At 57.5% G+C, this 24,401-nt stretch overlaps 1 protein-coding gene across 4 annotated transcripts in view; it reads left to right on the top strand.

Moving 5' to 3' along the window:
* BOP1 (BOP1 ribosomal biogenesis factor) overlaps positions 1-24,401 on the top strand; it is a 102,270-nt gene that overhangs the window by 43,683 nt on the left and 34,186 nt on the right. The gene's annotated exons all lie outside the window — the stretch shown is intronic.

Below are 24,401 nucleotides of genomic sequence, written 5' to 3'. Positions count from 1 at the left end.
CAGATGTCCCTGACTGCCTGATGCTGGCACTGGTGACAGGCATTGGAAATCCCCCATTCAATAGGCTCCCTCTGAAACATCTGGCACTGGCTGCTTTTGGAACTGGGCTGGATGGACCCAGTGCAGCCGTACCTATGTGTTCTTTTGGGGAAAGCGTGGAATAGTAGTGAACTGCCACAGGTCAGGACTGAGGGGTGCTGGCAGAGCTGGGGGGAAGCCTAGGGCTGGGTGTCAGGGTGCTGTGACTCAGGATTGAGGGGTGCTGGCAGAGCTTGGGGGGGAGCCCAGGACTGGGTGTCAGGGTGCTGTGACTCAGAACTGAGGGGTGCTGGCAGAGTGCCGGTTTGAGGTACAGCTGGACACTCTCTGCGTGTGGCACTTGCCATCTCTCTGGAGCGGGGCTGTGAGCCCGGCGCAGGGCATTGTCCCGGGCTCCGATCCTGATGGATGGCTCCGAAGGGGCTGTCGTCCTGGCTGGGCCCTGGGCCCTCCTCTGCTCTCTCTCCACACTGGCAGGAAATGTCTCTTTAATGGGCTGCGCTGGAGCAGGGGCTGTTTTCCGAGCAGCAGGAACGTTTACCCAGAAGACTGGGGATGGTTCTTGTTGGCAGGTCACTGGGAGCTTCTCTGCTGGGTTGTGGGGTGCGCTCACCATGCCACCTGGTCCTGCCTAGCGTGGTGGAGCCAGGCTGGCGGGGGCAAGGATGCAGGTGCATATAGAACCTGTGGGGAAGGGGAGCTGTGGTACGCGTTGGACCCATCATCTTGTGGCAGGGATTTAACCCCGCTGCCTTTCCTCCCGCTCTAGCTCTGCACCCAGCTGGCTGAGAGAGGAGGGTCCCCTGGGGTTGTGCGAGGCCTGGTTCGAGCCAGCATGTGACTGGCTCTATGTGGGAGTGAGGGACAGAAGCATCTCTGAGCTCGCCCAGAAAGAGTGTCCCCCGCTTGAGTCCCGAGCAGAGCATTAGCTGGTGCTGCTGGAACTGTTCCTGCCCTGGGACCAGGGGAGGGAAAGCTGGCCCGTCCTCATGTGCCCACTGGCCCCAAGCAGTGTCCTGCAGGCCGCTGTCCAGTGGCCTGTGCCTTGGGCTGCCACCCACCTGCACAGGGCCCCTTCCCTCTCTTCCCCCTTCCTGGCCTGTTCTCAGAGCCAGCAGAGGAGCTGTGCTCAGCCTTCGCCTCTCATAATCTTTAACGAGCTGGGCCTGCTCATCAGAAAAGCAAGATGTTGGCAGTTGCTTTACAGGGGAGGCCAGCGGGGGGGTTCTGGCATCCAGGCTGCAAGCAAGGCAGCCCCGTGGGTGCAGGCAGTGCCCCCAAGAGGAGTTACTGGTCATGTCCAGATCAGATTGACACTCAGCGGCTGGGCACAGCGCAGGGTGCTGGCTGCAGCCAGCTCAGGCTGTCGGCTGGTGCTGGCAGCTGCCCAGTCAATTTGGATCCAGTCCCCACCCTAAAATCAAGTAACTGTCTTGTGTGGGTTCCCCCTCCCGTGCAGTGTTCACCGGCCTCCCCTCTGGCCCATGCCTCATTAGCTGCCCTGCCTTGAATTGTGGGGTTTGGCATGCTGCCCCAAGAGCAGCGTGGCCATGGAGGGAGCCCCATAGCGTGAGGGTTGGGGGAATGGAGATATCCCCTCCCCAAAGGGGTCTTTCCCAGCCGTGCAGCCACTCAGAGCAGCTTCCGAACTGGGCTGGCCCAAAGTGCTGAGCAGGGCTGTAGTGGTGAACCTACCATATGGCCTGTGGAAAGCTGCGTCCCTCCCCCCCCCCCACTGTAAAGCAACCAGTTTCCATCTCGGAGCAGTGGGGAAACTTCCGGGGGCGGCAGGGGTGGGTGTGTGTGTGTGTGTGTGTCCGCCTCAGAGGCTGGGGTAAATTCTCTGTGGTCGTCCCTTACCACAACCTTCCTCTACAGCGATGGGACCGGGCTGTTCCCTGCAGCTGTGTGGGTGCAGCCCCGCCTCTCCAAGCCCCCCCCCCCTTGCTGGTGTGTGCCCGGCGGGGTAGATGGGTGGTGGATGAACAGCCTTGGCCATTGAGGCGGTGTCCCTGTGTCTGTGGTGACATCCCAGAGACACCTGCCAGGCTCCAGGCTCTAGCGAGGAAGGCAGAGTGCCACGGGGCACTCGGGGGTCTGCGTCCCCTTTGGGGGCAGCTCCCAAGGTGTCGAGAACGGAAAAGTCCAACCAGCGTCAAAGCAGAAAGTGGAACCTGCCAACGTTAACACTTGATTTGGGCTTGTGGGAGCAGACGCCAAAACGGAGGAATCTTGGCTGGGGAGAGGGAAACTTTCTGCTGTGGGCAGTAAGTCAGCCGGGGGTGGGGGAGCCATTGACAGGCTCGTGCACCAGCTGCTGGCATCTGGGGAGCAGGGGCAGTGCTGTGGGGTGTGGGTGGAGGCTGGGGTTGGGCAGGCCCCTGGGCTTGTGGCTAAGCAGTGGCTGCCTCGGTTGCTTTGCTGTGCCTTGCTCGGTGGCCCTGTCTCTGGGGCTGCACCATGGGGGAATAGCGGTGAGGGGGGCGCTTTCAGGAGCGACACGGCTAAGCACTAAGGCAGCCACATTCCCTGGGGATGGGAGGTCGCTGTCCCTTTATCTGCACACTGTCGCTGCCTGGAGCATCCAGGATGCATGATGTCAAGGGCACTAAGGGGCACCTGGGGCTTCCCCACCGGTGCAGCTGAATTGCACCATGTGCTGGGAGCCAGCTCTGCCCCGCTCAGTGGAGTGAACCCCGCCGGGCTGGAGTCAGACGCTTGTTGGGCACCATGCTCCAGATCTGCCTCACTTGGGGCAGAACTGAGTTTCTGACTCTCCCTTGAGGGGTAATGTCCTGGCTACGTCACGCTGTCCTGAAAAGAGCATGGTCAAAGGCCCGCAGGTGGCCTAGCGCAAGGGGGCTGCAGCTCAGCGGGGGGCTGGCCCAAGGGGGACCCCACGTTTGGGTGTTGCCCAGTGTGGGGTGGGAGGGCAACTTTCTGCCCAGAGCCCATGCGTGTGCCTGTCGCTCGCTCTAGCGCCGAGCCCATTGGGAAGAGGGGGTCTTGCCCCGAGGCCCAAGGCCCTTCCAGGTGCAGGGTGAGACGCACCGACAGGAAAGCCGCTGACAGCTGGCTTTGCTAAAGAAAACAACCCTCCATAAATCAGGCCTGGCTGCGGCTGGGGGAGAGCACCAAGGCAGCCTCTGCTGTCCCCACCATGGTCTGGGAGGAGAGGAAGCAAGTGAGCACTTTCCCCCTCATTAACTGCCTTAAAGCTTCCTGTGTGTGGTGGGGGAATCTCAGCTGATCGTGCCTCTTGCCAGGAGATGCTCTGCCACCCCCACCCCTCGGCTTCATGGCATGGGGACCCCGCTTGCCAGCCCTAGTAGTGGGGGAGCAGGGCTCTGTCTCAGCCCAAGCCAGGGGTGGGGGGAGGTGATGGCCGGGGCCTAGGTGCAGCACAGGGCGTAGAGCCAGGGACCAGCCTCTTGGGCTGCAGTACTGCTCCCCCTTGCCCTTGTGCCAGTGCAAGGGAACAGCGTTTGCCCCAGGCCCTGCTCTGCTGCCAGGTTTGGGGATCCAGGGCTGTACTACAGCCCCATGCCCTGGGTGTCCCTAACCCTCCGACCATCAGTAGCTGGGAGCTGGTGATGGGGGATGAGTCACGCGGTAATCTCTTTGTTCCCTGCACTCCCTGTGAAGGCCCTGGCCCCCAGCCGCTGCATCTGCCGGGCTAGGTAGACCATTGGCCTGGCCCGGTGTGGCCATTTTCGTGTTACGGTGAGATTGCCACTCTGGGGGCCCAACTTCCTGAGTGCTGCTGGGGAAGCTGCTGTTGGTGATGCCCGGACTCGGCTCAGCCTGGCCACGGGGGAGCAGATAGCCGTCGGGGGGCCAGTCCTGCTGAAGGGCACCCGCAGGGTTGTTGGAGGTCACAGGCACCTTGCAGGCTGTGTCCCCCCCCCCCTCCCCACGTGCTAGTGCTGAGTGGGCCCTCTGCCATCTCTGCCATTGCCACCTGGTCCTTGTGGCTGTGACAGGGCCAGGAAGAGGGGTGGAGCGGAGAGGGGTGGCCCCTGTCTGTGAAAAGCTCAATTTTGCTGGGGTCTCCAGGACACAGACCTGCTGCCCCTTCCCCTCCATCTCCAGGGAGCAGAGCCAGCAACCAAGCGTGCTCAGGAAAGTGACTCCTGGGGTTGTCAGCCAGGTGCGTTCTGAGGACAGCCTGTTAGCAACTGGGGGGCAGCTTGCACATCCAGAGGTTTGTTACTTACAGGGGTGTGGGGCTGTGGGAGTCGCATACTGATCAGCCCATGGGGAAGAGGGCTGCCTGCAGGCAGACCAGACAGCTGCGGTCTAGCTCGGCTGCCCAGCAGGCCGGCAAGGGCTGCATCCTCTTCCTGCAGAGGGAAGCCATTGGCCCAGGTAAGGCAAAGCCGAGGCCTGCTTCACCCCGAAGAGGGGTCCAGAGTCCTGCGCCCAGTCCCTTCCTGCACTGTCACCCGTGGCCTGCCTGGTGTCTGTGGAAGGTCTCCTTCCCAAGTTGGGGCCCAGTGAGTACGCTCGTGCTGCACCCCTGCTGTGGGATCCCACACAGCTTTGATCTGGGGGCAAGGTCTGCCCCCTGAGCTGTCGCCCCAGGAGTCTGTCCCCCCGGGCATGCTCCTCCTACTTACCACTAGAGCGTTGTACAGCCCTGCCTCATAATGCCACCTTGTGAGGCCAGCTGGTATGATCCCCTTTTACAGAGAGGGAAACTGTGGCATGGGGGCAAAGTAATCTGCCCTAAGTCACCCAGAGAGTCCGTGTCAAAGATGGGAAGGGATCCCAGGAGTCCTGCTCCAAGCACTGGACTCCGATGCCTCCCCTTTGGACTCTGGAATCGACGTTGGTTTTAATACACCAGCCAAGGGCTTGGGGAGGGGCCAGGGTGTCTGTTCTGAGCTCTCGGGACTCATTGTGCTGTCCATCTGACCCCTGGCTCCTGGTCCGCATGTCTGTGTGCTGGTTCTCCTCCTGGGATGCCGATTGCTCCCCCCGTCCCCGTCCTCGTCCCCGTCCCGCTCGCTCCAGTTGGAGCTGACGAGCACTATTTGTCAGAGATAAAAAATAGCGGAGAAGGCCTGGAAAGACAGGAGGCACAGGAAGGCGGTTTGGTAGTTCGAGACAGAGGAGCAGAATTAACGTGCAGTGGGGGATTTGGAGTGAACACTGCCTGCATTGTAATCCGATAGGGGCAAGGGAAAAAAGAGAGACCGAGAGAGAGAGACTGACCCTGCGGCCCCAGGAGAGAAGTGGGGAGTAGGAATGAGGAGAGAGTGAAGAATTCCAGAGGTGGACTGGCTTCCTCTTTCACCAGACAGACACAAGGGAGCCGGGCAGCGAGCCAGCCCCGTACCTGCACTTCCAATCTGAGCCATTGACAGCTGGAGCTGCTTTGGAAGGGGGAAGGGGAGGAGATGGAGGCGGGGAGGGGGGTGCTCTGGCACTGGAGGGAAACTGCACAGCCCAGGCCAGAAGCGATTGCTGCTGTCGAGGGGAGAGGCCTGCTTTCTAAACAATAGGATTAAAGCAGGCAAATGCAATGTGCAGCGGAAGGGGGGCATCCCCTGGGCACCCTGTGCTCCCTCAAAGGTGTCGTCTGGGCCTGGTGCTGGCTCTGATGGGCTCCTTTCTTTCAGCCCAGGGAAGGGGCAACCTGTGCCGGTGTTGGTATCTCGGCCCCAGAGCCAGGGCTGCTGGTGTTGGCGCTGGGGAGTCCCACCTGGCCAGCATTGAGTGTGCGAGCCCGGCAGTGGGGTGAGGTGAGGCAGGGGAGGAAAACACCTAGCAGCAGCTAAATCAGGGGAAGAAAGGGCTGCTGAGCGCTCACCCAGCAGGGTCACATGTGTTTCCTGGCAGCCTGGCAGGTGCGAAGCAGGGATGCCGGCAGAGTGCCGTGTGATGGATCATGTGGTGAGCGCGGCAGCTCGTTCCCTGATGCTTGGGGACAGGTAGTCCATAGCAGAGGGCCTGGCTGGGGCAGACTTTCCATGGCTGGGCCTGGGGACCATGTCAGGCTGGGCAGGCCAGCTCCAGGGGTGGAGGATGGGTCCGCAGGGGGGCCTACCCCTGACATGGCAGATTGCACCACGCAGCTGTTGGCCACTCTGCGGAGACGGTCTGCTACGTGTCGACACCCCCGTCCGCAGTGCAATTGCACAAGTGCGGTGGAGGAGCAACAGCCCCATCAAGGTGGTATGTGGCTGGCTTGTCCCTCTGCTCCCCACAGGCAGCCAACTTGCGCAGCTTCGCTCCCTTCCCTGTTCCACACGCGGCCCCCGCGTGGGCTGCACGCAGTACGTGGAGACCGAGGGCTTGGAGCCTCCAGCCCAGCTGAACTCTTGAGGGCTGCTGGGCCAGACGCGCTCTGCATGCCTTAGCCAGGAGTACTGTTGGAATACGTCCTTTCGGGCTGCTGGAGCTAGCCCTGCCGGCGCAGGCTCTTCCCGACTCCATGGGGAGGGTGACATTCACAGACGGTCCAAGGGCTTCCCTCTGGCTTCTCTTTGGCGTTTTCTTTACACCTTCCTTCTCCCACGGTACATGCACTGAGGCGGGGTTAGACCTGCTGACCCTTGCGGTCCCTGGGGTTCTCTGATTCTGTCCGTATGGCTCGCGGCACAGCTGTGTGCAGGTGCCCACTGCTGCTTGCTGGGCCTACGGTACTGCGGGGGGGAAACTCCGGCTCTGTGGCCATTCTCTCCAGGACGATTCTTTCCCAGGTTGCTGCCCGGTGATTTCAGAGGAAACGGTGGTTTTCTAAAAGCCGTGGCCAGCAGATCTAGGCTTGCAGCTTTGGGCGGCAGGGGCCAAGAGCCAGTACTCTGGTCTTCCCAAGCCCTTTCCAAGGTACCTACTGCCACTCCTGTGACCTCGGGTGTGACAAAGTGGGACTGTTCTTAATGTTTCCTCTGAATACTGTAGGGGTGCCTCAGTTTCCCCTATGCATTTCTTAAGTCTCTAAGTGGTGTGATAAAGGGGGGTAATTGTTGGAGAGCAAAGGGCCAATGTACATAAATGGCTGACACTGTCTCCTGGCAACTGATGGCCTGGGCCTTTCTCCCGTGCAAGGTGATAGCTAAAGGGGCTGGAGAATGAGTCAGTTTGGGGCTGGCTGGGGACATGGAGTGAAGTGTAGACGTGGTTGTCTGACTCACTGCCCCCCAAAATGGACCCAGCTGAGGGGTCCTGTTCTCTGTACCTACAAGCTCTGTGTTAGACCGTGTTCCTGTTGTCTAATAAACCTTCTGTTTTACTGGCTAGCTAAGAGTCGCGTCTGACTGTGGAGTTGGCGGGCAGGACCCTCTGGCTTCCCCAGCACCCCGCCTGGGCGGACTGGCTGTGGGAAGCGCACGGAGGGGCAGAGGATGCCGAATGCTCCGAGGTCAGACCCAGGAAGGGGGGAGCCGGGTGAGCTGTGTGTCCTGCAGACAGGCTGCTCCCAGAGAGGAGACTCCCCAGAGTCCTGACTGGCTTCGTAGGGAGCAATTCCAGAGCATCGCCCGGGAACTCCATGATCCTGGGTCAGAGGATGCTGGGCAGTTCTCAGCCAGGGGGGTGGTGGGTGTGACACAAGGGTCTCTAGGAAAGGTGCATCGAGTCCTGGGGAGGGGAATCAACGCTGACCTCCCTCCAAAGCTTGCTTTTTGGAAGAGCTCCGCAGGCTGAAGGTGGGGTTTGTTTGACCTGTCCACATTGCACTCAAACCCAGAGCCTGGTGACTAGAATCAATCAGGCCCTACTGCAACTCCTGCCCTGCAAACCTCCCTGTATGCACAGCATAACCAACTGTACAGGGAAGTGGAGAGGTCAGAAAGCGTCAAAGAATATAGTGGAACATGGTAGGGTGTAAGTGGGTCCATCCCCGTGTGCTGGGTTTGGGATTTGAAAAAGGGAGTTGGAGGCATGGGCCATATGGCGTGTTTGATCCCAATGCAGCCGAGACCAGAAGAGATGTATGTGGTGGTGGATTTCCTCTTAACCAGCAAGATGAATGTTGCATCCGTGTAGGGCCCAGGGTGCTCAGTATGGAGCCGGAGAGCTACCGAAAGCAGAGATGGAGGAAATCAATATGCCATGGCCGTTGCAGATGGAGTTCCCTGGTGGCCTGGGGGAGCAGTCCTGCCCCCACTTGGAAGTCATCCGCACCTCCCTCTTCCGTGATGCTTCCCGGGGGCTAGCCTTGTTTCAGAGCATGGGGGGAAGGTGAGGGAATGGCAGAGAGACAGCCCCTGTTCAACTGGCTGGGCACAGCCCCCCTTCCCCAGCCATCTGCGGGTTCCTGGAGGATTAAGAGGAGGAAATCTGGAATTGGGTTACTTTCAATATTGAACTTGCCATTATGGTGTGTTTTATTTTGTTCTGTTCCGATAGGATTGGATGCAGCCTCCTTTTTAGCCCTTAATGGCTTGGCTTTGAGAATTTCCTTCAAAATTACACCACTGGCTTCCTGTTCTCAGAGCTCCCTGGAGCCCCGCAGCCTTATGTGAGGGTTGGGGGAAACTGATCCCTGGAGCAGAGCCGGAGCCTTGGACTGGCGCTGCTGCTGCTGTGTGTTGGGCTTTCTTGTTTTTCCTTTTGAGTGTTTCACTCGCCCCATGGGAGCAGGGGCTGAGCGCTCGTAAACAGAGATCCTGGTTAGTGCATGCGTTCGCCTGGGTGAACAACCCACCGCCGGGAGTCTGCAGTGCAGCTTCCCCCTTCCTGGCTGGGGCCCAAGGGGGTCCGGGCTGAAGGGAGAAAGGCACCGTCACCCCAGGTGTGGCTGCTTCTGCTGCTCTGATGGGCTCCCACTTCCATCCACCTGTCCTGGGGCCCTCTGAATGGGCCATGCTTGGCGGTGCTGGCGGCATAGTTAACGAACAGGCGGGTGGGTGGGTAGGGCACGGGCACCAGTCAGTGAGACATTGAAGTGTCGTCTGAGAGCAGGCAGGGGGGTCCTTCCTGTTCTCGCCGTGGGGCTCCCAGGTTGGTGACGGTGGATGGCGCTGCCCAGACCCTCTAGACAGGCCGATTCCATCTGTGTAAACCCCTGTGTTCAAGGGTTGCCATCCCTGCTGCAGAACTGCTGTGTTTGGAGCCAGGTGTGCACCTTTGCACATCGGGCTAATGCGCCAGGTCGCACGGCCCTTTCTCTCACCTCCTTCCCTTGCCCTGTGACCTACATGTGGGTGCTCTCCTCCTGACAGCTTGCTTGCAGACGGACATGGCTGTCTAGGTCCCTGGCGGTTCGGCCAGGCCCTGTCTCCACCATTGTAGAGAATGCCTGGAGCTGGCGGTGCCAGCTGAACTGGCCCTTCTGCGGTGTTTTGGGCCATGTGCTGGTGCTGTTTGCACTGGAAGCCATGGGGCTGCCCCCACCGGCCCAATGTGCTGAGCTCCATTTGGGAACTACCCCCGAGCCCCGTGTGAGCACTGCGGCTGACCACCGGGAACTGTCTGCACTCGAGTTCTCCCTCGATTCTAACTCAGGGCAGTTAACATGCTTGTAGAGGTTATTCCGGACATTTCCCAAACGTTTGTAGCCTGAAACAAGCCCTTGCGGTTTACCCTGGGGATCAGCCAATCACTCAGTGCTTAATTGGCAGCCGATGACCTTGACATTTAAAAAAAAAAGTTAGTGATGGCCAGTGCGGTGGGGTCGGTGCTCTGAAGTCCCAGAATGCTTTGCTATAACAGATGGCAGGGCTGCCGTGTGTGGATGTACAAAACCACAGCGCTTCTGAGCGCGCTCTCCAGTAGCAGAAGAACCCGGCTGTCCCTGACCTGGGCTTTGCAGGCCTGGCCCTCCCCGATTGCTTTCCAGTGCTGTACATCCGGCCCGCAGCCAGTTCCCATCGGTAATTCTGAGATTGCTGGGGAAAGACCCTTCCTCTGGTGACTGGACTGCGGGCTGTTCCCCGCTGGGCAGCTCTGACTGGGACTCCTCCCCGAGACCTAGCCCAGCCATTCGTTCCCAGCTGCTGCCCCCGGGTGTGTCCGCAGGCGCAGCCCATCGCTCTGCTCTGCTGTGGCTGCCTGAGGTGGGCCGTGAGCTCCGCTTTCACCCTGCACGTGCTAACGCTGTGTGTGCCACGGTGCAGAGTGGCCCGTGGGTGCACATCGCTGGGCAGGCCTGCTCTTCCCCAGTGAATGGCCAGATTCAGTCCTGGGGCGGCTCCACCTGCGGTAGCTGTGGCAGAAGCTGTACTGTGGGCAAGGTGCAGACATTTTTCTTGCCACGCTGTGTCTGCGCCCAGCGGGTGCTACAGCTGCCACCAGAGGGAAAACGTGCCCATTGTGCAGAGGCAGCTTTAGGGTGACTGCGGGCATGGTGAGCGCTCACGTCTCCAGACCATTTCCGTTCTCTGCTCGCTCAGAACATCTGGTCGTGTTTCTTGCATTCAGTGCGGGGGCAGAAGGAACAGCTGGGGGGTTCAGGCGGGCCCAGAGAGAATTCCTGTCTCTGCTGGCTGGAGAAACGCAAGTCTGAAATGTAGACATGGAGGGGTGTTTGAAACTGTGGGTTGGAGCTGAGTGGGAAGCCGAGGGGGCTGTATCTTCCTCACCAGTCACTCCCCAACCAGTCGGTGATCCGCTGGCAAAGACTAGTGAGGGCGTTTTCTGTTGTTCCCTGTCCCCCACTTAGGGGACAAGATCGCAAAGCTCTGTTACCGCCGGGGGTTGCAGACTGTCCTGTTGTATCCTGCTGCCTGTCATTCAGTCCCCACCACAATGTGTGCAGCCCTGCTGAATTAGGGGGTGTTGGCAGCTAGGCACCTTCCTGTTGACTCTGCAGTTTGAATGTGGCGTGCAAGGGTTTTTGTTTTGAATATTAGCTGCTCTATACTTTCCCACACACCTGCTCCCTCCTCCCCAGAGCTGAGCCCTTTTTTATTGGTAAGTCTGTGACACGTTTCTAGGTGAGCACCCCGTCCCTTCCAGCCCCAGAGGGAAGCAAGGGAAAAAGTGTGGGAACTGGAAGCGTAGGAGCTATACAGACGGTTCCCTTGCAGCTATCTTATCAGATTAGCCCTCTCCTCCAGCACGGGGCTGCAGCAGTCCTGGGGGCGATGCTTACAGAGTCAAGGCTGGCAATCCCTGGCGGGGGTGTTCCCCTCTGTTCTTTTTTCAGAATGGTAGCCATGTTTGTCTGTATCACCAAAAACAAGGAGTCCTTGTGGCACCTTAGAGACTAACAAATGTATTTGTGCATAAGCTTTCGTGGGCTAAAGCCCACTTCATCAGATGCATGAAAAATACAGTAGGCAGGTATAAATATACAGCACATGAAAAGATGGGAGTTGCCTTAGTGTGATGAAGCGGGACTGTTAATGTTTCCTCTGAATATTGTGGGGGTGCCTCAGTTTCCCCATACAGTTCTTAGGTATCTAGGTGGTGGGATAAGGGTGTTTGATTGTTGCAGAGCCCTGGAGGGCAGGTGTGTGCAGGGGTCTGGACACAGAGAATGGCCGATACCCTGTTTCCTGGCCACTGATGGCCTGGGCCCTTCCCCCTGCAAGGTGAGAGCTAAAGGGTTGGAGAACAAAGGAATCCGGTGCCCTCATGGCCCAGGAAAGGGACAAAGCCCAGAGGAGGGGGGGGCTGGGGAGAGTTTCAGTTTGAAGCTGGCTGGGGACATGGAGTGAAGTGCAGACGGGGTTGTCTGGCTCACTTCCCCCCAAAATGGACCCAGCTGAGGAGTCCTGTTCTCTGCACCTACAAGCTCTGTGTTAGACCATGTTCCTGTCATCTAATAAACCTTCTGTTTTACTGGCTGGGTGAGAGTCACGTCTGACTGCGGAGTTGGGGGGCAGGACCCTCTGGCTTCCCCAGGACCCTGCCTGGGCGGACTGGCTGTGGGAAGCGCACGGGGGGGCAGAGGATGCTGGATGCTCCGAGGTCAGACCCAGGAAGGGGGAAGCCGGGTGAGCTGTGTGTCCTGCAGACAGGCTGCTCCCAGAGAGGAGACTTCCCAGAGTCCTGCCTGGCTTCGTACGGAGCCGTTCCAGAGCATCGCCCGGGGACGCCGTGGCAGAGGTGGGATGTACTGCACCCGTGGATGGTGCTTCCTCAGTAAGTGACTGAGGAGCAAAATGAAGGGGGACTGACGAGGACCAGGCGTGCTGAAGGCTCAGAGGAGCGGTTTCGGGGGGCGGTTAACCCCTGGGAGTGTGTGACCAGCGAGAAGGACTGTGCAGTAATGGGGTCCCCCTGGGGACTGCGGTGAGCAGTCTCAGGGGCGGAGGAGCCTGCGGCTTGGCCCTGGCAAAGAGGTGGTGACCTCGAGAAAGGCTGGCACACTAGGGGTTCTCCCTGGAAACCGTGGGGAACTGAGAGCACACAGGCCTGTGAGTCCACAACAACTTGGGAAGAGCGAAGTGAGGGCCTGTCACCATCTCCTTAAGAAGGACATTGTAACCCTGTGCAAAAAGAGAGGGTTGCGCATTGGAAAGTTCACCAAAGCACAGTTAATGGTGCAGCTGGAGGAGGACGACTGCTCTAAGGAACAGATTCCTGACCCCAAATGGGGCTATAGCAGGATCTGGGAGCAGCTGGAGTAGTAGCCCGGCATCCCCAAGACTCCTGTCCCCGACCAGACAAGGGTCTTCATGATCGGGTTCCCCATCTGGGGATCGGAGATGGACGGGATTGGAGCTGAGACCGAGAGAGCAAGAAGTGAGAGCCCGAGAAAGAGGTGCAGGAGCAGCAGCAGCATGAACTGGCGATGGTGGAGCCGAGAGGCAGAGGGGACCTCCCAGGGGTGAGTGGGGATAGACCCGGGGGTGCCAGTTCCGCAGGAAACCTCAAGACTAAATTGCTGCCCCTGGTTAAGGATGGGGGGGATGTGGATGCCACCTCGCTGCCTTTGAGCAGTCTGGTGATTTGAACGAGGGGGACCCCGCGGAAAAGCCCCGGTGTCTAGCTCCCTTGCTGGGTCCCAAGACCATAGACTCCGTCGGCCAGATGGGTGGGGAGGTGGACAGGCTCCCACTTCTGGTCCCAACCTATATGTCTATGTGGAGTTTCCTGGGCTCAGGCCCTTCGGACCCCCAATGGGAGCGGAAGGTGATGGTCAATGGGGAGACATTCCTGAGGTGGCGAGATCCTGGGACAGAGAGAACAGTTGTCAGGCCCCGCCTGGTGCAGCCTCAGATGCTGAGGGGCTGTGTGAGCTGGGTGAGTGTCCCAGGGATGAAGCCCCTTGCCCTGCCTTTGGCCCAGATCCCTGTGCAGACCCAGGAGGGGTGGGGCTGGCTGGTCGTTGGGGTTCTCCAGGATTTCAGCTGTGAGACCCTGTTGGGGGGTGACTGTCTCTCTTTGGGACAGGATCAGGCCCTGCTCCTGTAACGGCCGAGGGTTTGAATTTGAATCCAGGGAACCAATTGGTGGAGAGGGAAATGGTCAGTGAAAATGCAGCTGACCTGGCTGGTAGCGGGGAGGAGCTGCTAGGCTCAGGCTACCTGCCTGCCTGTAACCAGAGGCCTGGGGCTGGGTGGGACAGAGAGATGCTGCCAAACCCTTGGATCTTAAGAACAATGAAAAATCAATCAGGTTCTTAAAAGAAGAATTTTAATTGAAGAAAAAGTAAAAGAATCACCTCTGTAAAATCAAGATGGTAAATACTTTACAGGGTAATTAGATTCAAAACATAGAGAATCCCTCTAGGCAAAACCTTAAGTTACAAAAAGACACAAAAACAGAAATATCCATTCCATTCAGCACAACTTATTTTATCAGCCATTTAAACAAAACAGAATCTAACACACATCTAACTAGATGGCTTATTAACTCTTTACAGGAGTTCTGACCTGCATTCCTGCTCTGGTCCCGGCAAAAGCCACACACAGACAGAGAGAGCCCTTTGTCCCCCCCCCACACACATATCAGCTTTGAAAGTATCTTGTCTCCTCATTGGTCATTGTGGTCAGGTGCCAGCGAGGTTATCCTGGCTTCTTATCCCTTTACAGGTGAAAGGGTTTTTCCTCTGGCCAGGAGGGATTTAAAGGTGTTTAACCTTCCCTTTATATTTATGAGAGGGCTCATGCTAGCTCTGATGCTGTAAGGAGAGCAGAGAGCCACGGGGACAGCAAGGGCAGCACTGAGCACACTGGGAGCTGAGACCCCAGCTGAGGGGGGAGACACAGGCAGGGCAGGGGATCTGTGGGGAGTGGCAAGGTGCTTGGTAAGGAAAGTCTGGATGAGCCTAGGCAGCCTTGTGAGCTGTGGCTTTGTCTAGTCAGCAGGGTGGGAAGGCGAGGAGAGTGGAAGGTGAGTGTCCCTGCACCTTACCTGTTACCTGGGTGGAGAATTGGGACAGGGAAGGAAACGTGCCTGTGAAGGTCAGGCGTATTGACTTGCCTATGGAGGGAGCTACCCTGATCTCCAAGCCCTTGTCTGTGAACAGCCCTGTGTGCTGGGACCAGGGGAATGATCCCGAGCTGTGTGTCTGGGAAAGGAGAAAGTGTGTCCGGCTCTTTGTCTGTGGAGCAGACAGAAGGGGCCTTTCAGCCTGTGATGGTGGAGAATAGTGCAGTTGTCTCGGAGTTGGTTCTGGATTCAGCTAAAGCCCGGGAAGGGAAGGGTCCTAAGTTTGTGTCTGCTCGGGAGAATGGCCCTGTAACTAGGTTGCATCCAGTTAGTGTCTATGTAAAATCCCAGAGCCCAGACAATTCTGGTGCTTGTATTTGCCTGTTGCTAGTGTGTGGTTGGGAAAGGCTGTAGCAACTCTGTCTAATCAGGGTGAGATCCTAGCCAGGGCACAAGGAGAGCAGAAAGGTGACTTGATTGTGTTACCTACTGAGGGTGTGGAAACCTGTAGCAAGAAGGAAAAGATTCTTGAACTTGTGTGTGGCAAAGGGAAGGAGAAGTCTTCCAACCTTTTTTCTAGGAAGTCTGTAAATTTGCCTGAAAGGGGATTGTGTAGGAATCCGCCTGATGGGCCAGAGGTGATTCTGGATGTAAGTGAGACCCAGAAAGAGTCTGTGGTTGCTCAGGAAAGTGTTCCTCTAGGGCAAGCCCTAGGTGAAGAGGGTAAGGGCAGAATTTCTGTGAAGGGTGAATTGTTGCATAGAAAAGCCCCTAGGGAAAGGAATCCTCATGGAGTCTTTGCAAGCAGTTTACTGCAACTGAAGGGTGTGAAAGTGATTTAATCAAGAAAGTTTCAGTTCCTAACAGCCAGAAATTTTCGGTTGTGAATGGATCCCCTGACTTTCCTGTTGAAAGATCCAGTGTGGATAGCTCTGAGAAGGTCTCAGATGGAGTGAAAGCTGTTAAGGAAGTTAAACAGTCCTCTAACCAAGTGGCTGTGTTTGGCCAGCTTGTTGGGGGGACAAGGTTGATGAGAAAGGGATGTCTCCATGCTAGTTCTGTAAGTGAACAGTATGTGGCCCTGGTCAAGATGGGGGCTCTTAACCAAGAGAGCCCAAATTGCAGCCCTCCAGACTGGAGCGCTGGGAGAAGACCCAATCCCGGTTTGACCCCCCGGGGGTATTGGGGTGGCAAAAGGGCACGGGCCACATAAACCTTCCCACATGCAGCATGCGAGTGCTATCGACCACCCCCGACCTAAGTGAGGGCGTGAAGCTGGAAGGGCCAGGTGTAACTCCCACCAAGAAACGGGAGAGATGCTGGGGCATCCATGGGAACGTTGGTGGCTTCAAACTTCCCCAGGTCACCGGCTAACGTGACCCCGCTCAGTTCGGTCTCGAAGGCGGGGAGAGATGTGATGAAGCGGGAGTGTTCTTAATGTTTCCTCTGAATATTGTGGGGGTGCCTCAGTTTCCCCTATGCAGTTCTTAAGAATCTAGGTGGTGGGATAAGGGTGTTTGATTGTTGCAGAGCCCTAGAGGGCAGGTGTGTGTTTGTTTTTTTTGTTAAAGAATGGCCATTTTGAAGTCTGTTGTTGAATGTTTAGGGAGACTGTAGTGTTCTCTGACTGGTTTTTAATGTTATAATCTTGATGTCTGATTAGTGTCCATTTATTCTTTTGCATAGAGACTGTCTGGTTTGGCCAACGCATATGGCAGAGTGGCATTGCTGGCACATGATGGCATATATCACATTGGTAGATTTGCAGGTGAACAAGCCCCTGATGGTATGGCTGATGTGGTTGGGTCCTATGATCATGTCCCTTGAATAGATATGTGGAGTGAGTTGGCACTGGGGGTTTGTTGCAGGGATTGGTTCCTGGGTTGGTGGTGGTGTTGTGTGGTGTGTAGTTGCTGGTGAATATTTGCTTCAGGTTGGGGGCTGTCTGTACACGAGGACTGGCCTGTCTCCCAAAATCTGTGAGAGTGAGGGATAGGTTGTTGGTCCTTGATGATGCACTGGAGCGGTTTTAGTTGGGGGCTGAAGGTGATGGCTAGTGGCGTTCTGTTTCTTTCTTTGTTGGGCCTATCCTGGAGTAGGTGACTTCTGGGTATTCTTCTGGCTCTGTCAATCTGTTTCTTCACTTCCCCAGGTGGGTATTGTAGTTGTAAGAACGCTTGATAGAAATCTTGTAGGTGTTTGTCTTTGTCTGAGGGAGACAGTAGGAGAACACTTCAATCTCCCTGGACACTCAATAACAGACTTCAAAGTGGCCATTCTTCAACAAAAAAACTTCAGAAACAGACTTCAATGAGAAACTGGAGAACTGGAATTAATTTGCAAACTTGACACCATCAAATTAGGCCTGAATAAAGACAGGGAGTGGCTGGGTCACTACAAAAAATAGTTTTCCCTCTGTTGATACTCACGCCTTCTTGTCAACTGTTGAGAATGGGCCACATCCACCCTAATTGAATTGGCCTCGTTAGCACTGACCCCCCACTTGGTAAGGCAACTCCCATCTTTTCATGTGCTGTATATTTATAGCTGCTTCCTGTAATTTTCACTCGATGAAGTGGGTTTTAGCTCCCAAAAGCTTATGCCCAAATAAATGTTAGTCTCTAAGGTGCCACCCGGACTCCTCATTGTTTTTCCTCTGCTCTTTGTCTCACTGAAGGTTACTGGAACTCAGGGAAATGAGAACGAATATTTCAGTTCATCTTTTCACCGTTTGCTTTGTGTCTTTGGCAGTGCTCGGACGGGCAGTGGCACAGCCCAGCCGATTTCCCGGGTGTTTGTGTGGGGCGCGCCCGGGGCAGGGATTGAGGTCTGGTCTCCTGTGCAGCCCTTCCCTGCAGTGACCAGCTTTCTCTTGGAGTGTCCCTTGAAAGCCACTCACCGTCTGATCAGTTCTTCTTGTCCCCCCTGAACCCAGCCCTGGGGCAGTCCCCCACTTGGAGCCCCTGGGGCTGCACGTGCCGGGTGCTCGTTGCCAATCGGCTCTAAGATGAGGGTGTGGAAGAGCCAAGAGGGCCGCCCTGATCGGACCTATAGGAGTCGGTTGAGGAGGTGGGAAATGGGCTGGGGTGTGGGCAGGGAGGGGTTCTGCGGCCCCTCCGTCTGGTCACGACCGTGACTAGCACGCAGGGCTGCAGGGCCCTGAGGGTGGTGTATCGCCAGCCGCCAGAAAGCTGCCTTGAAAGAGGCTTTTCCCTTTCTTCTCGGAGACCTTTCCAAGGCTTTAGTGGCTAACCTGTAATTGTCACCTGTGTTGTGCCCTGTGGCAGGGAAAGCAGCTGGTGGGGTGGGGAAGGGGGAGCATGTATGGAAGTGATTGGGAGCAGATTTGATCCAACGCCTCCAGCAGCCCCAGGACCTTCTGCTTTAAATGCAGCTGGCTTTTTAGGGGGGACTCTGGGGGGGGGGATCAAGAGAATGCTGGGTGTGCCCCTGTCCCTGCGTCCAGGCCCCCAACCCGCTGGCGGTAAATGTTTAGTTACTGTCCGCCCTGTGTGGCCGGGGGGATGGATTCAGGGCTGTGATTGGGAGGCTGGGGGGCGGGGGCAAAGATAAAGGAGAATGGGGGGAGTGGAGCAGAGTTGAGCAGTGGCTGCTCGGAGCAGCCGCTGGCAGGAGAATGATCCCTGAGCGATCATCTGGCTAACAAGTATGAAAGTGCCATAAAGCTGCACGGCTGGCGGCAGGCCCGGTGTCTCTGCTGTTGGTTTGAAGATTGCTCCTAAGACATCCCAGCCACGCTGGGGAGCAGAGGGGGTCAGCGCATGTGTGTGGGGGGTGAGACACAGACGGAAACCTCAGGCAGCAGAATTGGCGACGGCTTCGGCTCGGGTTGCTACTGGTGCTCGGGCGTCCCTAATTCACACCAGATCGGAGCTGTGGATGGTTACCGCCGCGGCTGCTGCTCATCAGTGCAGAGCATGGCACCAAGGAGCCAGAGGAGGCCAGGCCGAGGAGCCGAGGCTATAGCCCTTGACTTGCGGAAGGCTGCGCTCTTGTGCTGGCCGTGTCATGCTGAACTAATGCCCACCTAGCTGCCTGGACGCTCTGGGGATTTGCTTTCCCTTGCCGGTGCCAAGGTCTTGGTCCAGGGAGGCACTGAGCCCCTTTGCAGGATTGGACCCTCAAAAAGCAGGGCTGGCTAACTGGTGACATTAGGCCAAATGCAGCTGCCCTTCAGAATCCACAGCACTCAGCTCCAGATGGAGCATCATGCAGTGAGACTGCTCATTTATTATGTGCTAGTCATGCCCACTGTGTGGTAGGCAGAGCACACACACACACACACACACACCATGGTCCCTGCCCCAAAGATTTTCCAAGGTGTGTGCTAAAGGGGGAGAGTGAGGAGGGGGAGACAGCTTAGAGCAAAAAACGTTTGGTTTTGGTTAAATATGAATCGGTCCCCACACTCCACCGTCTTTCCACCGCTCTGCCATGGGTTACCTGGAGCTGCACTTCTATACTGTGAGATTAGGTCCTGCCCTTGGGCTCCAGGCTAGGGCACTGCTACCCTGCCTACAGGATGCTGGGCAGAGTGGCAAGGTTGAGGAGTGTTGTCTGTTTGAAGGTTGATTTTCTACGTGCTGTAAGATCCACATGCTTGCTTGGATTATCTTGTAAAACCTCCTGCACTTCATGGAGATGTGCGGTCAGGCTACTGAGCTGAAACTGGGGGCATTTGACCAAGGGGTTCCCAGGCTACAGCCCTCCAAGAGGAATCAGCTGTTTAGAACATCACAGAATGTTTCTAATGATCTCTCCCTTTCGTTGCATGCACCTGGAGCTCCAACTGTGGCTGTAATCCTCCCCAAACCAATCTCCGTCCCTGAGGACTTCTCTCAGGCAGTGCATAGCCTCCAGTGCCTCTTTGGGCAGGTGGCATTGAAAAAGTTATTCATGGTAAAGTTTATAATTCCAAATTGGCCTGAGCTAACCTGACCTGGCCAAAGGAGTGAAATGCGTGTGTACAGCAGGACTGGGGCTCGGCTGAGGCAAAAGGTTTTGCAGACAGTCCATTATCATGGTATGTGGGTGGCTCAAGGTGACATGTGGAGGTCCTTGAACCTGAGCTGCACCCTGCACTGTGAGTTTGAGCAGCTGTCAATGACTGTGTTGTTCATGGCCTGCGAGTGGCAGGGGCGCCTTCTGGAACTTCTGCCCTGAAACCATCATCTGGTTTGAGTGGAATTTTAAAGTGATCTACAATCCACACTCCAGTTTGCCTTCAGAAGTGTTGTCAAGGAAACCAACGTTCATTACACCAGAGATGGTAAAGGGCTTAGGTTAGCCGTTAGGGTAATAGGATCATGACTCGGTCTTCACTCTTTCCTAAGCAATGGGACTGAGTGTGATCAGAGGAAAGCAAATTGCTGGGTCATTTGTTCAAGAGGCTTCTGATGTGCAGTCCCCTAACATACAACACTTTCAGGTTTGGGGGGCACAGCTGGGGGCTATGGGGAGGGTCGACACACTGAGGAGGTGTTGGAGCAGTGAGGGTTGGGAGGGGGCGAGGGGGGGTGGTTCTGGCACGGCTGCTGAGAGGCCAGCATATCCCTAGACCCAGATTTTGAAAACCTAGTTCAGTGACTGGAGCTGTCTCTGTCTCTGAGATACTATGGCAATCGGCCCATTGCCATAGTATCTGAGCCACTCCCCGTATCCCTGGGGTGCAGGGCTGTGCTGCCACCCGCACTGCACGGATGGGGAACTGAGGCCCAGGGAGGTTAAGTGCCTGATCCAAGGTCACACAGGATGGCTATAGCAGAGCAGGGGCTTGAAGCCAGGTTTCGCATGGTCCTTGGCTAGTGCTTGGACCATTGGGCCATCCTTCCTCTGGTGACAGGAAGCTGAGTTTCCAAAGATCCTTCAGTAAACAAGGGCTTGTCCTCCTAGAATCTCTGTTCTCTGGGAGCTCAGCAATGCTGACCAAGCAGAACATAGGGGCAGAGATTTAGTTCCTTCCCCCTACAGGGGCATCCTGTGTCTTGGGGGGCCAGGGGGAGCTAGTGCACACCAGGAAATGAGTGATAGGAGCGCCACCCCCTCCCCCCGCAGCACAACCCTGACTCTGCCTTTACAGAGTGGTGGGCACTTACCGGCAGCAGTCGCTGGCCTGGCACAGCACTTGCTCCAGTAGTTCCTCTCTGGCATAACTCGGGGAGTGGTGGTCGGTAACTGCGCCTCCTGTCCGGGCCCCCACAGCGATTCGTGCCATCCCCATGTCTCGTCAGGGTCGACATAAGCCCACGTGGGAGGCGGGGTCAGCTGCCCGCAGCGTGCCGGGGGCGCTCAGTTATCGATCTCATTCTCCCTGATGCAGCCACACCTATGCCTGCGAGAAATCTGCCCCAGAGGAGGAGCAGCTGGCTCCAGCAGAACCCAGCCAGGACCAGCGCGTTGCTGCTCTGCACGGAGAAATGCTTTGAAGAACTGGCCTGTCACTGAAACTGAATGGGAGGGTCAGGCAGAGGCTGTGGCTGATACAGAATGAGGCTTCCTGCCTTGTCCATCGTCCCAGCTGCCATGAGCACTTCAGGCACATACTCCAGCGCCTCAGTTGGCCCCGGTCGGGTTCTGATCCCAGTTTGAGGCTTTGGTCTTAATCATCCCCCTAGTTAGTGGCTCAGACCCCCAGCTGCTTTGAAGCTGAACATTGATCTGTGAGCAGCTGAGGTAGCTGCACTCCTCTGGGAGTGCTTGGGACAAAGCATCCCCTGGGATAGTCACGCCTATGGAACCAACTCCAGAGGAAACGAGGGGAATCCAGGAACTTAGTGAGTCTCCCTCTGGGACCAGGACTATGGGTGCCACTGCCAAGTGGCTGAAGGGAGCCAGTCCGTAGCTGCGAAGCGGCTTTCGCCAGGGTCTAGGAACGAGTCCTCAGGCCAAAACGCAGCAACCATCTATGCACCTAAGGATAACCCTAGGCTGAGAGAAGGGTTCAACGGCCTGTCGGCTCCGGAGCTTGGCTCCAGGGACTGCCTTGCCCCTTGGGCTGCCAGCAGCCCCCTCCCATCTTGCAGCAGGTTCCTTTTCAGGGCAGGAGGAAGAACTTGCTGGGTGAAAGGGGGGACTGGTCATCCAGTTTGAGCTGCTGTTTATTCCTCCGTCCACCTGAGCTGTGGATGGGAGAGTCCTGGACCTACCTGCCCCATCACCAAGCAAATATGGGATGGAAGCTAGGGGGTGGCCTGGTGCAGAGCTGCCCTGCAGCTGAGGGCAATTGCTTCTCAGCTCCGCACGGATGTCCACTTGTCTGCCTGGTGCTGGCAGGGGAACGGAAATGAGCTCTAGGGCAGGAAATACTCTTCCGGCCTGCTAATCCTGGGAGCATGTCCTTGGGCACTGGCCCAATGCTGGGCTGGGAGTGCGCGGGCAGTGCACCAGGAAGGGTGGCTAAGTTGTTATGTGGGCACGCTCAGCTGTTCTGCATAGCGGGTCGATCTGTCTGTCATCCAGGAGCTACCAGGTGGGACCAAAAGCCAACGTGTTCACTAACATCTGCCCAGTGTCTAGTGTGGGGCCACAGGCAGGCTTGGCCCCTGACGGATCTCGCGTGCGGTCAGCCAGAGGGGGAAGCCCCATCCTCTGGGTGTGTTTATGCAAACGTTTCCCTGCCAAACACCCTGCGCTGCACCCCCCCCACCGCCTTGCTGGTCCCAGCACTGTGCCAGCTGCCCACCCGCCTTTGCATTGCACCGTGCGGGGCGGGGCAGAGTGGCAGCAAAACGCAGGCGCAGAACAGGCCTGTGTTGGATCAAACAGCTGGACACACAGGGGTGTGTGCACGGCTCTGCAGCTACTGCCCGTACGGGCCCCTGGCGGGGATGTGGAGCCAGCGCTGAGTGCAGCTGAGATCCCCGCTGTCTCCTCAGCGCTGGGCCCAACCCCACGCCACTTGGACCCTGCAATTCTCGCTGCAGCGGAAGAATGATCCCAAGGCAAACTCTTCCTCACTGCTGCATCTGCTTCTGCTTCCTTGTTGGAGGGCCAGCCCTGCCCCCAGGTTCGCATCTGTGACGTTCACCTGGGGTGAAATTATTGCACATTCTTATGGAAGTGGCTAGTGGGACCTCTGGGAACAGGGAGAAGGGCGCACATGCGAGGGGAAGCCCCACACGTTTTATCGCGTCTTCCGCGCACGCCTCGCTCTTTGAGCCCGTGACGTTGCAACCCCCATGGAACGCTTTTGGGAGCTTGTGAGCGGAGGAGGTTGCATTAGAAACCCCCTTCCAGTCGTAACTAGTGTGTGCTCGTGGCAGTACGGTCTAGGGACTCTGCTGTGTCTGTGGGCCCAGGTTCTAATCCTGGCTGTGTGGCCTTGGCCAAGGCTCCGTCCCATCTGTAAAAAGGCATCCCTTGACCTTGGCGGTGCAGGGAGTCAGCCGCTACCGTATGCTGGAATGGGGAAATGCCCTTTACGTGCTGAGTGGGAGGATTTAATCTGAAGGATCTAAAAATGCTGCCCTGAAAGAGTCTCCCCCTCCCCACTTGTTTTTAACAATAGCCTGAGCTGCCTACAGCTGCCTCTGCCAGGCTCTGCGCTGGAGGCCGAGAGTAGTTTCAAACCCCTCTTTCCAGCCCTGTAAAGCTGAACGGTTCCCAGTGCCGACCTGAAACCCCCGCCCCCGGTCCCTGGAAGGGCTGGGCACGTTTTACGTGTCAGGCTCAGGTGTCCCCCAGGTCTCGGGCATGTTAGGCCTGAAGCAGGACTGGCTCTGACTGCTGGGGGAACGGGCTTGTGTCACGTCCCCTCTCAGCTTGGCCGGCTTGTCTGCTGGTTTTGTAGCTAGCAGCCCCGCAGACTGGCAGGAAGAATGCGCTTTCCCCCTCCCAAGGACCAGCCTGCTTTGCGGCTGCAAGGCCAGAGCCCGGCTCTGCCGGGGAAAGGCCATGCCAGGTGAGCCCACCCTGCTCTGTGGCCCTGGCTTGCCAGGAGCAGAAATCCCAAATCCCATCTTCCTCTGCACTGATTTACTGGGAGAGGGAAGCCAGCAAAATGTCCTCCCCTGCCTGGCCTGCCTGCGTCCCAGCGCTGAGCGTTCCTGGCCGGCGAATGTGTTTACCTCCCACTCTCACTTGCTGTGGCGTGGGTTTCTCCCCTCTGATGCTCTGCCTGGCTCCTTGCCCCCACGTGGGACTGTCCCGAGCTCCCAGGGTGTCTGTTTCCTTGGCCGTCGCCCTGGAGTGCATCGGCTCTCGGAGAGCAGCCCTGGGGACCAGAAGCCCTGCTGGGTGGGTGAATAACTGTGGTGGTTGCTCCCTTTTATGTTTACGGGCCTCGTCGTCTCTTCTGCCCTGTGCCAGAATGGGGCCGGGGTGGGAATCACCAGGCTCCTCCTGGGTATGTCACAGCCCGGGCTGGAGTCTCGTTAGACGCCCCTTCTCCCCCTTTCCATTCTGACGTACGGACCCTGCGAGCTAGCGTGAGTTGCGTGCTGTGGAGGCTCGCCCCCTGGGCTTGTCCGTGTTCCCGCTGGTGGCGGCTGCGTGCTGGCAGCGAGCTGGGTGTGCCGTGACATGCTGGCACCGAGGTTATGCTTGGGTAGGGATGGCAGTCCAGGCACGGTGTCCCGTCTCCCTCCCTGGCTGCAAGCCAGGGCCCAGACTTGCTAGCAGAGGAGCAGACCTGCCAGCTTTAGCCATGCACCTCTGGGGTGAGGCCAGGGCTTTGGTGCAAAGACCTTCAGCCCCATCCCCTCTCGGGGCAGGGAATGCTTTCCTGCCTAGGGTGGGTACCAGGTGCCTTGGCCCAGCCCAGCTCCTGTCCTCCCCCTGACCACCCACCCTGTGGTGTGTTGCTGCTGCTCCCCTATGGCCTCACCTTCTCATTTCCGGCCTCTCGCTTTCCTTCCTACGCCCACCTGTCTGTCTTCCTCCTCCTGGCCAGTCGCCCCTGGCAGAGCCTGGCTCCGAGCGGCAGAGCCTGGCTCCGGGCAGCGGGGCCCCTAGTGCTTTGAATGGCTCCCGCACAAGGCTCCGTCTTTGTCAGCCTGGAGCTTTGCAGAGAAAGGTGGGTGCCGTGAGTGCTCTGGGTAAAGTACGTTCCGGTTGACTACGCATGGATT

This window comes from Dermochelys coriacea, chromosome 2, assembly GCF_009764565.3.
Source record: "Dermochelys coriacea isolate rDerCor1 chromosome 2, rDerCor1.pri.v4, whole genome shotgun sequence".
NCBI lineage: Eukaryota > Metazoa > Chordata > Testudines > Dermochelyidae > Dermochelys > Dermochelys coriacea.
The sequence above is the reverse complement of the archived record's forward strand: the minus strand, read 5'-3'. Positions and strand labels throughout refer to the sequence as shown.